This window comes from Felis catus, chromosome C1 (genome assembly GCF_018350175.1).
Source record: "Felis catus isolate Fca126 chromosome C1, F.catus_Fca126_mat1.0, whole genome shotgun sequence".
In the NCBI taxonomy this organism is placed as follows: Eukaryota; Metazoa; Chordata; class Mammalia; order Carnivora; family Felidae; genus Felis; species Felis catus.
Genome location: NC_058375.1, coordinates 17,093,254 through 17,107,245, shown reverse-complemented (window position 1 = coordinate 17,107,245; position 13,992 = coordinate 17,093,254). Strand labels below are relative to the sequence as shown.

Here is a 13,992-nt window from a genome sequence, read left to right as displayed (position 1 = left end):
GACCATGAGTTTTGTGTGTGTGTTTGTTTTTTTTTTGTTTTTTAATTAGCTGAACACAGTGGGAAATTGGAAAATAGATCATTCACAGCAATTAAGATACTTAAAGCTTAATTAAAGAAAACTTTAAGAGGTAAGAAATTAAGTCTGTACACAGCACAGGGAGGAAATGTTAAAATACCTATCAAGTTGGGAGGCTGGGGTGTCCAAAGGCAGGCCACAATAAAGTGCAATAGGGGATGGTTTCCCACACCAGGAAGACCTATGGTGATTCCTTCTAGTTTGTGCCAAGCACCTTCTAGCAATTAGCTACCATTTCACTCCACCCTCTTTACCTATAAGGGCCAAATTGTCTAAATAATCTTACTTTAAGTAACTTATCAGATCTAAGTGCTCGACAGAATTTTTGTGGGAGAGTTGATAATGTTGGTCACTGGCATGGACTGAAATGGTATATCCAGTGCAGAAAACCTAGGGGAGGTCAGAGTGGCTGTAGTGTAGTTAGATTGTGAGAACTAGAGGGGCCCTTGGACTTTAGGATTCTACCTACCCTTCTTCCCTTTCTTAGTTTTTTTTTGTTAGAGAAAATTTAAAATGTATACAAAAGGAAACTTCATGAGGGCTCCCATGTATCCACTCCCAGTTTCAATAGTTATGAAATCATGGCCAGTCTTGTTTCATCTATACCCTACCCACTTAACCCCATTCTGTATTATTTTGAAGCAAATTCCAGACATTATATCATTTCATCTGTTGTAAGCATTTCATTATGTATCTCTAAAAGTTAAGGACTTCTTACAATTAAAAAAACTATAATTTTAATATCACATAAAAAACCAGAATTCTTTAATACCATTAAATATCTAGTCAGTCAAATTTTCATTTTCTCATCAATGATTCTGTTTTGCTTCTTACAGTTAGTCTGAATTAGGATCCAGTTAAGATCCATACATTGTGGCTGGTTGGTTGTATCTTTTTTTTTTTAATTTTTTTTTTTAAGGTTTATTCATTTTTCAGAGGCAGAGAGACAGAGCATGAACGGGGGAGGGGCAGAGAGAGAGGGAGACACAGAATCTGAAACAGGCTCCAGGCTCTGAGCTGTCAGCACAGAGCCCGACGTGGAACCTGAGCTCACAGAAGGTGAGTTCATGACCTGAGCTGAAGTTGGACGCTCAACCGATTGAGCCACCCAGGCGCCCCTGGTTATATCTTTTTTAAGAATCTTTTAATCTTAGAATCTCTCCATATCCCCTCCTTTTTTTTTTTTTTAAACATACAGGGTATGGTAGTTATATGTTGCTGCATAACAGAATTTAGCAGCATAAAACAATATACATTTATTATATCACAGTTTCTGTGGGATAGGAAGCCAGGCATGGCTTTAGCTGGGTCTCCTGCTTCAGGCTCTTAGCTGTAATCAAGATGTCAGCCATCAAGGTGTGACCGAAGAAGGGTTTGAAGTTCACTCAGTTGTTGGCAGGATTCAGGTCCTTGTGGGCAGTTAGACTGAGGGCCTCCATTCCTTACTGGTTGGTAGATGGAGGCCACCTTTAGTTCCTTGCCATATGGGCTTCTGTAGCACAGCAGCTAGCTTCATCAAAGCAAGCAAGAGATGGCAAAAGAGAGAAAGAGCCAGTAAGAAGGAATTCAGTCTTTTATAAGCTAATCTCAGAAATGACATCTCATAATTCTTGCCTATGTTCTCACTGTTAGACACCAGTCTTGAGGCCCAGACCAAACTCAAGGGGAAGAGCCCACATAGAACATGGACACTAGGGGGTGGAGATCTTTGGGAGCCATTTTAGAAGACTGCCCATCTTCTAGAGATAAACTCTAGAGTCCAGGTCTGCTGACTATCAATATATTTGCCTTTTTACCATATTTTTGGTGCCACTGGGGAGAACAAGGCCCCTCAACTCACGCATTTCATTTCCCTCCATCTGTGTAATAACTCCATTATGCACTTTCCTTTTGTGACACTCTGATAAATGTCATGTTTATATATGTCAATAACCAGAGCCAGTTGTTAAAAATCATAGGTAGGATAGGTTGATTGGGCTTTTTCAAACCTTGACCAAGAAATAAACCAGTCACTGGTCTTTAAAAAAAAAAAAAAAAAACTGGGGCGCCTGGGTGGCGCAGTTGGTTAAGCGTCCGACTTCAGCCAGGTCACGATCTTGCGGTCCTGGAGTTCGAGCCCTGCGTCAGGCTCTGGGCTGATGGCTCAGAGCCTGGAGCCTGTGTCCGATTCTGTGTCTCCCTCTCTCTGCCCCTCCCCCGTCCATGCTCTGTCTCTCTCTGTCCCAAAAATAAATAAACGTTGAAAAAAAAAATAAAAAAAAAAAAATTAACTATGTGTTTCACACTGTGCCAGGCCTATGGAGGTACAAAAAAAGCATAGAAGAATAAGAGTTTATAGTTATTGTGTGGGATGGACAATAAGTGCAAAAAATTAGAAATTAGCGTTGAGTCAATTGGCCAATATTGTTTGGCGCACAAAGCTCTGTGTACAGAGCTCCATGTTAAGTGCTATGGAGAATATCAAACTCGGTAAGACAGCCTTTTGCTCTCTCCTTAGGGGATGATACAAAACAAAGTTATAATGCAAAGTAGACTGGGAATTGTGCAAGTAGAGATATGGACAAAGTACTTTGGGAGCAAAGGATGGAGAATCTTAGAATGTTAGAGTCAAAAAGGGCCCTTAGCATCAGGGCCAGTGGTCTTTACCATTTGGAGACATGGAGCCATTTAGTCAGAGAAGTTTGAGTTCTTGCTAAGATAAGAGAATCAAGTGAAATTAGAATATAACTTTTTTAGCGGCTAGAGATTGGAGCACTTAAGTTGGAAACAGGTAGCCTTAGATCATAGAACAGACTACTCCAAGAATGTGGACTTTCTCAGTAACACACCTCAGCTGGCCAAAGGTAGATTCTGCAGCTGCTCTGTGTACCTGTAATATAACAATAACCATGTTTTATAATATACAAAGTACTTTCACATATATTATTTCATTTGGTCCTTACAGCCTTGGAGTCTGGATATATTGTTATCTCTGTTTTACAAATGAGGAAACTTCTACTCAGAGAATTATAATATCTATTAAGGATCACAGAACCAGTAAATTAGAGAGACAGGACTGGGTCTCAGGATTTCATTGCCCTGTGTTCTGCTCAGTATGTGTGCTCTGAGTGTGTGTGCTGTTTGTTTTGTTTGTTTTTAATACTGAAGACACTGACTTGAGACTTGTTGGCAAGCATGGCTTTCTGAGCAGATGAGATAAAGAGGCACATCCAGGGCTATAAGAAGGAACTTGGACAAGGGTTGGTGGTGGGGAGATGCAGAGAACCTGGCAGAGAGCCTGCTGATGTCTTCTGCCCAGGGGCATCCTCCCTGCCCTTTCACATGCTGCCCAGCAACACCTCTGGCCTCACCCACCTCTCCTGGTACTTCTTTAAAATTATTTCTTTTTTTTTATTTAAAAAAAACATTTTTTTTCAACGTTTTTATTTATTTTTGGGACAGAGAGAGACAGAGCATGAACGGGTAGGGGCAGAGAGAGAGGGAGACACAGAATCGGAAACAGGCTCCAGGCTCTGAGCCATCAGCCCAGAGCCTGACGCGGGGCTCGAACTCCCGGACCGCGAGATCGTGACCTGGCTGAAGTCGGACGCTTAACCGACTGCGCCACCCAGGCGCCCCCCTTTAAAATTATTTCTGCTGGAACTGGGCAAGTAAATTTCTCAGGGTTCCTTTCCCAAGGTCTTCCAAGTACACTTAGAAGGAAAGAGAAACTAAATAAAAACACACAGGGGATACAATGCTTTATCAGAATGGTGAGAAGAAGAAAATTGGATTAACATTTATAGAACACATTATGCCAGGCCTTATCTGCTTATACTGAATCTGTATTTCCATATAGTCCTTTACATCAGTCCCATGAAGTTTAGATATTATAGTCTCTGTGTACACTTGAAGAAATTGAGATCGTGAAGTTTAATCACCCGGACTGCTGTGTGACTGAAGTATAGAGGAAACCAAGATTCCCTGGCTTCTGAGACCATGTGTACTCCTCCCATTGTGGTATGTTGCCTGGGCAGCAGGCAGGGTGGAGAAGGAGTGTGGAACAGAGACAATGGGAAGTTCTCTAGAGGCTGTAAAATGGAAAGAAACTTCTTGCTGGGGGTAGAAATAAGGATGACTCCCCCAGAATGAGCCTTGGAATTAAAATGGCAGAGAAAACTTTCTAAACCCAGGCCCTCTGGTATAAAAAGCCACGTGTTCTGTTCCTGACACACCAAGGGAAAGTGTACATTTTTATCTTCCGTTGTAGTGAAGATGAGATCTGTGTTTGAAAAAAGACTTCCAGATTGATACTCTGGACGTTTAGGAATCGGTCCAAGGGGAACGGAATTCTTAGCTGAATAAAAAGGTTTGAAGCCCTTGGGTGACTTGCGGCTGCCAGGACCTGCCGCTTGTACATGTGGCAGTGTGAGGATGGTGCCCCCTTTAAACAGAAACAGACTAAACAGCTCATCCTCAACCCTGCATCCTCTCGAATCTAAACAAGATGTCTGTATTTACTGCCTCCCTCCTCTTAGCCTGTCCTAGGCTGGCTTCTGCCCTGTCATTTCACTGTACACTTCAGTAAAGTCACTGATGTCCTTCATGAAGCTGAATTCAACAGACTTTTCAAATTCATTTTCTCGGTGAAGTTGATGCTGTTGACCACTCCTTCTAGAAATACTCTCTTGTCTTGGCTCAAGTGATATAACACTGTCTTGTTCTTTCTCCTACTTCTCTGCTGTTTCTGCAGGTTCATCCTCCGTTCTACAGCTATTAAATGTACTACTCTCGCAGGCCCTCCTCCCTGGTCATACTAGACACTCTCCCTGGGTGATCTCATCCACCCCATTGGCTTTAGTAACCACACCTCTATGCACATGACTCATAAATTTATGTATCCAGCCTGGATTGCTCCCCTGTGCTACAGACCCATCTATTTATTGTCAGCCAGGCACCATTCTAGGGTACAGAATTCCCTAGGGATATAGTGATGAGGTAGACAGAAGGTGGGGGTAGAGGTGGGGAGGAGGAGATAAACAGTAAGTAAGTAAACAAAATACCAGATGGGGTTAAGTGTTAAGGTGCACATAAACTAGGGTGATATGTTAGAGGTTGAGAGCTACTTAATATTATCTGGCCAAGTCTTTACAGAGGTGATAAAACTTAAGCTGACCCTTCAATGACTGAAAGGAGCCAGCTGTACAGAGGAAAGAGGGAACAGCTAGTGCAAAAGCCCTAAGGCCAGAATGAATGCAGTGTGTGCAAGAAACAGGAAGTGAGGAAGGGGACCTGGTAGGAGATGAGGTCAGAGAGGTAGGTAAGGGGCCAGATCATGCAGGGCCTAGTAGACTCTGGTGAGGACTTTAAAGTATTCTAAGTGGAAGGGAAAGCTGTTAGAGGTATTTTGTTGTGTTGTTTTTAAGCAGAATAGAGTCTTGATCTGATTAAGTTTTTAGAAATTTGCTGCTGTTTGGAGAGTGGTACTCATAGGGGACAGTTGGTAGCAGGGAGGCTTAAGGAGGCTATTACAGTAGGTAGGGTGAGAGAGAGTCCAGTATCTTGGACTAGGGTGCTTAACGGGGATGTAGAGAGCAGAGGGACAGGTTCAAGAAAATTTGGAAGTTGGAGTTGATAGGACCTGCTGATGGATTTCATGTTCGGTGTGGGGGAAAGACACATTCAGCATGGTTAGGTGTTTGGCCTGGTCAGTTGGGTGAATGGTGATAGTGTAAATAGGGGAAGATGTGAGGAGGAATGAGTTTGGGAGAAAGACGGGTGGGAGGTCAATACAATCAACAATATGGGAATATATGGATATGTGATATCGATTAGACATCCAGGTAGAGATGTCCGGTAGGCCGTCGGAAATGCTTCTGGAATTGTCAGTGCTGGAGATGAAAATTTGGAAGTCATTGATATTGAGTCATGGGACTAGATGAGATTGCCCAAAGAAGGGAGGGTGCAGATAAAGAAAAGAGGTCCTGGGACTATCTCTGGTCATGTAGAGGAGAAGGTGGAGCAGACTGAAGATGACCTGTGGAGTAGGATGATGAGGAAAGTATGATGTCCTGGAACCAAGGGAGAAAGTGTTTTGATGGAGAAGGAGTGGTTATTTGCGTTAAATGCCATTTGGAGGATAGGGAAGTGACCACAGAATTTGTCAGTATTGAGGCCTTTGACCCTGATGAACAGTTTTTGTGGAGTGTTGAGGATAGAAGGCTGATTGGAGTGACTGAGCATTAGAGGTATGGAAATAAAACGTGTGGAGTACTCGGAGAGGTTTTGCTGTGAAGAGAAGAGAAGCAGAGACTTTGGGGCTAGACTAACTGGAAGGAGGTGTGAGATCAAGGGAGAGTTTATTGTTTCTGGTTTTTGTTTTGTTTTAATTTTTTTTTTAATGTTTATTCATTTTTGAGAGACAGAGCATGAGTGGGGAAGGGGCAAAGAGAGGGAGACACAGAATCTGAAACAGGCTTCAGGTCTGAGCCATCAGCACAGAGCCCAACGCGGGGGTCGAATTCACGAACTGCGAGATCCTGACCTGAGTCGAAGTTGGACGCTTAACTGACTGAGCCACCCAGGCGCCCCTCGTTTTGTTTTTTAAGATGGGAAATTCTAGAATCTTGCTTTCCAAATGTGGCCTCTGGATCAACCTGGGAAGCTCTTAGAAATACAGTCTTAGGCCCCACCCTAGACCTACTGAGTCAGTGTCTGTGTTTCAGTGAGATCCTCAGCTGATTTGTGTGCACATTCAAGTTTGAAAAGCACTGTTCCAGAGTGTGGCTTCTCAAGCTGTCAGTGATGCAGGACAAATTAATTTTTTCTAGTCTGTCCAGGACCTACATGTGGTATTCTTATGCAGATTTTTGTCTGTAACTCACTCCACGTGTGACTCACTGTGTGAGTTCATCAGCACCCTCACTGGTCTAGACCCTGTTTGAGAAGTCCTCCTCAGATCCTATGCTTGCACGTTGTAGCAGTGTCTACAGCATTGCTTGCTTCACGAATGTCTAGGTGCCTATTCTATTCCTGTACTTACACTGGTAAGATTTTGTGAGCCAGTGCTGGCCTGTGGATCCCATGCTGTTTGGCTAGGGTCATTTGAGAGTCTGTACAGGAGAAAAATGACGGAAGAGAGTGGAGATCACTGCATATGAAGATAAGAGGGAATCAGATCCATAGTAGACATGAAAAGTTGTACTTTATGTATCAGCAGACCCTCTTCATTGTAACAATAGGGAACACAGAATGCTGACATATGGTTAGATTTGGAATTAGGGAGATGATGGTCTGAGTGTTGCTTCTTGGGGACAGTCATTTAGCTGATGGGGGTTGGAGGTTTATTGAGGAAAAAAAAAGAGGTGCAAGAGTTGTTTTGGAGAGTTGGAAAGTGAACCTAGCAAGGGGAGATATAGTAGGGTTGCTGGCAGCATCGAGGGACATGTTTGAGATTTTGTGGTGATAAATTTAAAATGTGGGGTGCCTTGCTGGCTCAGTTGGTAGAACATGCAACTATTGATCTTGGGGTTGTGGATTTAAGCCCCACGTTGGGCGTGGAGCCTGTTTAAAATTTTTAAAAAATTTTTTTATTTTATTATTAAAAAAATTTTTTTTTTAATCTTTATTTTTGAGAGAAAGAGTGTGAGCAGGGGAGGAACAGAGAGAGAGGGCAACACAGAATCCAAAGCAGGCTCCAGGCCCTGAACTGTCAGCACAGAGCCCAACGTGGGGCTTGAACCCATAACCGTGAGATCATGACCTGAGCCGAAGTCGGACACTCAACCTACTGAGTCACCCAGGTGCCCCTAAAAAGTTTTTTTAAATGATACCAGTCAGTAGTTGCATTTTCTCTACAGACACAGTTTATAACTTAGTGCTTTGGTGTAGGCCTGGAGAGGTTGTTAGTTTGGTTTAGTGACGATTGAAGTTTTACTAGTTGAATATTAGGGGAGAGGGACAAATGAATTAAAGATATTTGCAAGGAACTGATTATAAGGGAAATGACCACATGAAGGGAGGCATTGATTCCATTAAATTACTTAACTTCTCTCTCTTTTTTTTTTTTTTAAATGTTTGTATATTCTGAGAGAGATCATGAGCAGGGGAGGTACAGAGAGACTCCCACGCAGACTCTGCATTGTCAGCGCAGAGCCTGATGTGGGTCTCAAACCCATGAGGCTGTGAGATCATGACCTGAGCTGAAACCAAGAGTCTGACACTTAACCATTTGAGCCACCCAGGCGCTCCTCTCCTCTTTTAGAAGATGGGGATAATAGTATCTGTTTCACAGAGTTGTTCTAAGGATTTAGTTAATTCCTATAAAGTGCCTAGAATGGTGCCTGGGGCACAGTAAGTGCCCTGTATGCAGCTGGCAGTGTTAGCTCTATGGCCACCATCTCCTGAAACAAGGAACTGGCCTTCTTACCCATCTTTTGGCACCATTTGTCCTTGCTTCCATCTGTTGTCCATACTGAAGCCAAAGTGATCTGGAAATGTGCATACCTTATCCCTACTTAAGAGTTAAATGATGGGGCATCTGGGTGGTCTAGTCAGTTGAGCGGCCGATTTCAGCTCAGGTCATAATCTTATGGTATGGGACCTCCAAGGGCCTGTATGGTGTGGCTTGCTCCATACCTCTCCAGTCTCATTTCTTGTCACACTTCTTCTCCCTTGTTGGTCAGCCAGATCTACTTGAGCTCCTTATATTCAACATGCTCCCTCTTCTGCTTGGAAATGTCCTCACCACTAGGGGCAGCCTTCCTAGACCTCCCTATTAATGGGTCAGCTTCTATTAATTTAATAGTATGATTCTTCAATTAGTGTTTTCCTGTTGCGCTATACAATAAATGGCATGAAGACAGTTCTGTTTCTGCTCCCTATTTTCCTCAGAGCTTGATGCACTGTAGCCAGTCAATATTTGCATGAATACGTGAATGAATGAAAGAATGCACAAACTACCTATCAACCGCTTGTCGGTCTGTGTTATTTGGGATGTGGGTCAGGACTGATTCTCTTGAGAGTAAGATCTGAGAGAATTCCTTCCAGGGTGGTATAATGGAGAGGAGAAAGCACATTTTGGATCCAAAATACCTACGTGAGAATCCACTTATCAGCTGTGTGACTTTGACCCTTTATTTCTTCCTCATTTATAAAGTAATCATGATGGTATTTACCCAATAGGGTTACTATGAAGATTGAATTAGGTAATAAAAGCACTTTCAGTTTCTTTCTCCTTAGACTGGTTGTTGTGACTTTGCTGTTTACATTTGCCATTACCTGGTCTAATCCTTTGGGCCCCTTGGTATCCTAATTATAGACTTCCAGAGGTTAAAGGGAGCCAGCATGTTCTTCTGATTTAGCCAACTTTCTAAAGCAGGTCTAAAACCAGCAATTTTAGACATGTGGTTCTATTGCTAAACCCCACAAACACGGGCTAATTGCAAGGAAGCCTAGTCTCAATTATAGCCTACTTGTTAGAAAAGGAAACAGCGGACAGGTGGCAGTCCTTGAGGGTCTGCTTTTAAATAGATGTCCTAATCGCAAACTAGTCTTATCAATTGTTTATTAATAAATGCTTCCATAGTGTTTGAAAGTTCTTAAATCCTTTCTTTCTAATTCTAATCTTGTTTATACTCTTGGTTCTTTGTTAAGTAAGGTTTCTTTGGTAAGGTGGAAAAAGCCCTGGAGCTCAGAGATGGGATTACTGGATTCTAGTCCTGTCTCTGTTATTAGCTTCCTAAAAGAGTCACAGGTCTTAATCTGTTTGCTCATCTGTTGTAGGGGGGATAAGAGTATCTGCCTTCTTATCCCAAGAGTTACAGGGATAAAAAAGTTATATCCTGGGAGAATTAGACCTTATTTTAGCAGCCCTCCATCATAGATGGGTATTGAAATCTGTTATTAACATAATTTAAGAATTAATAACAAGATTCTTAATTTATTCTTTAACAAATTGAATAATTGAGATATTCTAATAAATCAAATGAGTTGGCATGTCTCCACTTTTGCCTTTTGGGATCTATTACGGTTTTTTCAGGGGCAGACGGAAACAGCATGGGTAAGGGTTCATACATGTTGTTATTGGAAAGGGCCTTAAATATCATGCCGTCTGAGTTTTTTGTTCGACTGATGAAGCTGAGGCCCAGGGAGTATAAAAGTCATGTCTGAGGTGTCAGTGGTTGAACTTCCTGTCCAAGGCTCTTCACCCTAAGAGGCACCTCTTCTTTTTACCAGTTTCTCACTTGCTCTGTACCCTTCTCCCTCGTGGGCAGGTGGGATGGGTGGGAGGGGGATGAGAAGAAGGCAAGGCTTTCAGACATCTCTTCTGCAGGTTATGTTTTTCCCTCTGCTTTTACCTGGAATGTCTTGAACTCCAACATGAAATGACCTGAGTGCAGGAAGCTGGTCAGGTATGGCATTCAGGTTAGCTGCTTTTATCAACCGGGTGGCACCAGGTTGGCTCTCACCAAGCTGCTGGCACTCTTCAGCCTCAAACCCACTGATTGGTCACACTTCATCCTTCCATTGGCCCATTTACAGGTTGGCTTTTTGGTGAAGAGATTGCACAGGGCAGAAGAAAAACATTAAATCCCTCCTCATTTTTCTCCTGCCTGAGAATGTTGCTTCAGCAATTCCAGGTGAAAAAATGATGGTCTCCTTGCCTCTCAGTAGACACAATGGGGCACCAGATTTGACATCTAGGACTTCGGATATTATGGTTATCTCAGGTTTAAATTTTTATCCTGCCCTCTCATTTTCCACCTTCACACTTTGTTCTTTGCTTATATCTGGAAGACCTCAAAAAGTTAATTAGTAGATATGAGGGGTAGCCTGCTCCAACAGAATTGCAGGTTAACGGTATCTCTGTGATCCTTAGTTATTCTGGGTCTCTCTGGTATCAGTTTTTCTGGTAACAGAAAGTAATCACTGTATACTCAGGTGAAGAGCTGAGGATGGTTCTTCTAGAGACTGCAGATGACCCAGAGTTTTTCACTTTGGATAATTTCTGTTTATCTGTAGATTTCATGAACTCTTTTCTCTGTCCTCTCCATTCTGTTCTTAAGCTCATTCAGAGGATTTTTGTTGTTGTTTCAGGTGCTATAATTTCTGTTCTGAAACTTCCACTTTCAGAAAAAAAATTGTTTCTCTGCTTAGCTATAATTTCTGTTTTAATATCCTTGTCAAATAATTCCAGTATTTGGGTCATCTTGGAGTTGCCCTCTGCTAATTGTCTTTTCCCTTGCAAATGGCTGTAGTTTTTCTAGTTCTTTATGTAATTTGGGGTTGTCTCCTGAACATGAATGCATGTAAATGTTATGCTGTGGAGACACTGATTTCTGTTGACGTTTTTATTTTAGCAGGCAATTAACTCAGACTCAAAACTGCCAGGTTTGTCTCCCCTGCAGGGGTGGCTGTTCAGATCTCAGTCGTTCTTTTGCCCTTGACTGAGGTGCTTGGGTCCCACCCTGTGCATGCATAGTGCAGGGGTCAGCTAGAGATTTGGACAGAGTTCATACTCAACACCTGGGACTTTGCTTCTCTGGCTCTCTTCTTTCTTCCCATTATCTGTGGCTGCTCTGGGCACTGTCTTATGGTTCCTCCAGAGAGAAAGTCTAGGGTTTGTTTTTTGACTGGCAGTGTAGCTGGATAGCTCTCTGGGGAAAGCTCCAAAAGTGGAGAATTCATCCCATCCCCGCCCCTTCTACCAGTTTTTGACTTCCCTCCAAAATCTGCCAGCCTTTGTTCACTTCAGACAGTTTTTTTTGGCATTTTATCCAGAGTTTATGTTATCTGTTGGGGGATCATGCTGGGACCACAGTTTCCTACTTGCATTTCTATCCATTATGAAAGTATTTTGGGAACAAAAGTGATACATATTTAAGAGAGCTTCATTCTTCAGCCATCAAATAAGGATGGACTCATTTTCAGTATGGCTCATTACCTCAGGTGGATTCAACCATGCGCACTTTAACATGCTTTGCAACCTGGGATCAGTCTTTTCTCCATGAGACTCATTTTCTCCTCTGGTAGATGAGGCAGTTAGACTCTGCATGATCTGTTAGGGTCCTTTCATCTCTGCTTCTAGACAGAGACAGACACACCCACCCATACCCATACTACCACCACTGTCTTCACTAGAAGTTAACAAGAAGGAGCAGAAGAGGTGCCAGAAGGAAGGGGTGTGGGTGGATCTCCCGGGGTGGAAAGCTCTCTGAAGGGGCAGCACTAAAGAGCCTGAGGGTGTTTACAGTCATCCTCTTGTTCTGGGGACACAGGGTCAGTATGCCAAGGATGCAAGAAGTAAAGGAAAGAAAGAAGTCATTTGCTGCTTACTTCCATCCCTTAGAAATAAGGACAGAATGTAGACAGTTGAAAACAAATCAGGATCATCAGGAGTTCCTGTTCATCTGATTTTGGGCAGAGCATTCTATCCTGTTTTGAAGAGAATAGCCCCCTGGGCCTTAGTAATATGCCAGGAAATGTGGCAAGAGATGGGGGAGGCAGTAGCTTTCGCAGGGCTGCTGCTGTCATTGTTACGGCTGAGTGGAGACAGACCAGATGTATGTGGGCATTTTTTGGAGTTCAGAATTCTTATGTAGGAGAGGTTCTAGGCTGTGGAGAGGAAAGTGTGTCTAAGGTGGGTGGAGAGGGGAAAAGAGACAGCTGTTGGGTAAGGGGCAGGGCTCAAGGTCTGTGCACCAGTTCTGAAGCTGTTTCAATAATTAAAATGGCTGTTTAAGTACATTAAATACTTTTTAAAAAGTGTGTGTGAGGGGAGGGTATTTGGGGAGAGCTAAAACTTCTCCCACATCCACTCAAGCCATTCCTTGGGTGCTGACCCTGGTATAGATCTTTTCTCCTACTTTCTTTTTTTTTCTAGTTTCGTTGCTTGTCCCTAATTCTTTTCTGGTCTACTGGCTTGAGTGTTCAAGCCCCTCATCTTTCTTTTAAAGCCATTTAAAAAAACCTATCATTTGATTATCTCTCCATTTTAATTCTAAACCTTCTTGCTTTGCTCTGTAGGAGCATAGAGGCGGGGATGGACTCTACTATATATGTGTAATGGGTTTGGTAGTGGAGGTGTGGAAATGAGATTAAAGGGACCAACAGTTTGGAAGAAGGTCACATGGTGGCCTGTGTGATGCATAAGGGAGGTATGGGCAGTTGTGAGAAAGAAGGGGGATAGTTTGCGTATAAGACCAGGTATAGATGCTTTACTTCCAGCTTAGAAGGTATCTTTCCATTCTTTGGCAAGACTTGGATGGACAGAAGTTTGCCCCAGATCTTCCACCTCCAGTAATTCTTTTGAAATTTTAGGGGTAATGTTCGGTGGGTTAGTAGACTTTTTTGGGTCTCCTGTAGAATGCTCATTACAAAACCAGAGGGTAAGTTTGCAGACAGAGATGCAATGCTTGGTTCTAATTGGTATTAGGTGGTTCGGGGCCCTTTGGAGAACCACATCTAGAAGGCAACCCAGTGACAGTCAGCCTGGTGAAGGGGCTTTTGTGTTAGACAGGTGTGGGTTTAAGGCCTGATTACCATTTATTTGCAAGCTGTAAGACCTTGGACCAGTCACTTGACTTCTTGAAATTTAGATTCTTTATTAGGGGGCAATATTGTATTATTGTCTCAAAAAATTTTTTTTAATGTTTATTTTTTGAGAGAGAGAGAGAGAGAGCAAGCACGAGAGGGGGAGGGGCAGAGAGAGAGGGAGATGCAGAGTCCGAAGCAGGCTCTAGGCTCTGAGCTGTCAGCACAGAGCCCAGTGTGGGACTCGAACCCATGAATCGCGAGATCACGACCTGAGCCAGAGTCAGACACTTGACTGGTTGAGCTGCCAAAGTGCCCCTGTATAATACTGTCTTGTGTACAACATAAAACATATTGCCTCGGGTGTGGTAGGTACTCCACAGATGTTTGGGGTTTTTTTCT

General features: G+C 42.9%; 1 protein-coding gene across 9 annotated transcripts in view; it reads left to right on the top strand.

Annotated features, from left to right (window-relative positions):
* The window catches only part of LUZP1 (leucine zipper protein 1), a 105,349-nt gene that overhangs the window by 54,526 nt on the left and 36,831 nt on the right, over window positions 1-13,992 (top strand). The window lies entirely within an intron of this gene.